The sequence below is a fragment of the Arachis ipaensis genome, chromosome B4, assembly GCF_059453495.1.
Source record: "Arachis ipaensis isolate K30076 ecotype BB chromosome B4, ASM5945349v1, whole genome shotgun sequence".
Lineage (NCBI taxonomy): Eukaryota > Viridiplantae > Streptophyta > Magnoliopsida > Fabales > Fabaceae > Arachis > Arachis ipaensis.
Genome location: NC_142439.1, coordinates 38,460,837 through 38,463,637, shown reverse-complemented (window position 1 = coordinate 38,463,637; position 2,801 = coordinate 38,460,837).

Here is a 2,801-nt window from a genome sequence, read left to right as displayed (position 1 = left end):
CCAGCTTTTTCTGTTTGATTCCTCTGCTGAATGTTCTGAATCTTCAATTCTCTGTATTATTGACTTGAAAAGACTTAGTTTTGAAATTTTTTTTTGAATTTTAAATAATGAGACACAACTAAAATGCAACTAATTCATGAAAAACTAAGATCAAATAAGCAATGCATGCAGGACACCAAACTTAGAACTTTGTATACTAAAGACTATAACAATTTGAAAATGCATATGAGAAACAACAAAACACAAAAAATAAGAGAATTTAAAGATCAGAGCAATGAAATCATCAAGAACAACTTGAAGATTAATGAAGAACAAAATGCATATATTCGAAAAAATGCAAGAAGAAGAAAGTCATTCAATTGACACCAAACTAAAAAAATTGACACTAGACTCAAACAAGAAATATTTTTTATTTTTATGATTTTATAAATTTTTTTTTTGTGATTTTTCGAAAATTGAGTGGAAAAAAAATAAAGGGATTCAAAATTTTTAATAAGAGTTCCAGGAATCATTGCAATGCTAGTCTAAGACTCCGGTCCAGGAACTAGACATGGCTTACTAGCCAGCCAAGCTTTCAATGAAAGCTCTGGTCCAAAACACTAGACATGGCCAATGGCCAGCCAAGCTTTAGCAGATCATTGCTAACAACAGCAAAATTGATAGAAATCAACAAGCTCTTGTGATGATAAGTTGAAACATCGGTTCAATAAGATTAGACATGGCTTCACAGCGAGCCAGACTTCAACAGATCATCATGAAACTCTAGAATTCATCCTTAAAAACTCTGAAGAACAAAATAGAAATTTTTTTTTTTAAAAAAAATTTCAAAAACAAAAAGTAAAATTACCTAATCTAAGCAACAAGATGAACCGTCAGTTGTCCAAACTCGAACAATCCCCGGCAACGGCGCCAAAAACTTGGTGCACGAAATTGTGATCATCAACAATGGAACCAAAGACTTGGAGCTCTCAAATGTGAATCACACTTTGTCACAATTTTGCACAACTAACCAGCAAGTGCACTGGGTCGTCCAGGTAATACCTTACGTGAGTAAGGGTCGATCCCACAGAGATTGTCGGCTTGAAGCAAGCTATGGTCATCTTGTAAATCTCAGTCAGGCAGATTCAAATAGTTATGGAGGATTGATAATTAAAATATGAATAAAACATAAAATAAAGATAGAGATAGAGATACTTATGTAATTTATTGGTAGGAATTTCAGATAAGCGTATGAAGATGCTTTTTTCCTCTCGAACCTCTGCTTTCCTATTGCCTTCTTCCAATCATTCATACTCCTTTCCATGGCAAGCTTTATGTTGGGCATCACCATTGTCAATGGCTACCTCCCGTCTTCTCAGTGAAAATGTTCTACGCACGCTGTCACCGCACGACTAATCATCTGTCGGTTCTCGATCATGTTGGAATAGGATCCATTGATCCTTTTGCGTCTGTCACACGCCCAACAATCGCGAGTTTGAAGCTCGTCACAGTCATCCCTTCCCAGATCCTACTCGGAATACCACAGACAAGGTTTAGACTTTCCGGACCTTAGGAATAGCTGCCAATAATTCTAGCCTATACCACGAAGGTTCTAATCTTAGATTAGAAACCCAAGAGATACACATTCAAGCTTGTTTGCATGTAGAATGGAAGTGGTTGTCAGTCACGCGTTCATAGGTGAGAATGGTGATGAGTGTCACATAATCATCACATTCATCATGTTCTTGGGTGCGAATGAATATCTTGGAGAAGAAATAGACTTGAGTTGAATAGAAAATTAATAGTACTTGTATTAATTCATGAAGAACAGCAGAGCTCCACACCTTAATCTATGGTGTGTGAAAACTCCACCATTGAAAATATATAAGAACAAAAGGTCTAGGCATGGCCAAATGGCCAGCCTCCCAAAGAGGGTTCAATCATCAAAACATGATTCCAAGATGATCCAAAGATGAAAATACAATAGCAAAAGGTCCTATTTAAAGAAAACTAGTAGCCTAGGGTTACAGAAATAGGTAATTCATGCAGAAATCTTCTTCCAGGCCCACTTGGTGTGTACTTGGGCTGAGCATTGAAGCTTCCATGTGTAGAGACTTTTCTTGGAGTTAAATGCCAGCTTTTGTGCCAGTTTGGGCGTTTAACTCCAGCTTTTGTGCCAGTTCTGGCGTTAAACGCCAGAATTCTTGAGCTGACTTGGAACGCCTGTTTGGGCCATCAAATCTCAGGCAAAGTATGGACTATTATATATTTCTGGAAAGCCCAAGATGTCTACTTTCGAACGCAAGTGAGAACGCGCCAATTGGGCTTCTATAGCTCAAGAAAATCTACTTCGAGTGCAGGGAGGTCAGAATCCAACAGCATCTGCAGTCCTTTTTCAGCCTCTGAATCAGATTTTTGCTCAGATCCCTCAATTTCAGCCAGAAAATACCTGGAATCACAGAAAAACACACAAACTCATAGTAAAGTCCAGAAATGTGATTTTTATTTAAAAACTAATAAAAACATAATAAAAACTAACTAAAATATACTAAAAACATACTAAAAACAATGCCAAAAAGCGTATAAATTATCCGCTCATCAACTTTTCTCAACCTCCAACTTATGACTTGAGTGATGAGAAAGATATCGAAGACTTTGATCAAGACATGGTTGCAGTTGAAGAAGTTTGCAAGGAAGTGGAGGAATTTATAGAAGAACACAAGGGAGTAGAGCTTGCAAAACCACTGAAAACACCTTTTCCAAGGCCATTACCATCTAATACAAATTTTAAGTGGGTAAAATTCTTAGCCTTTATCTTTACT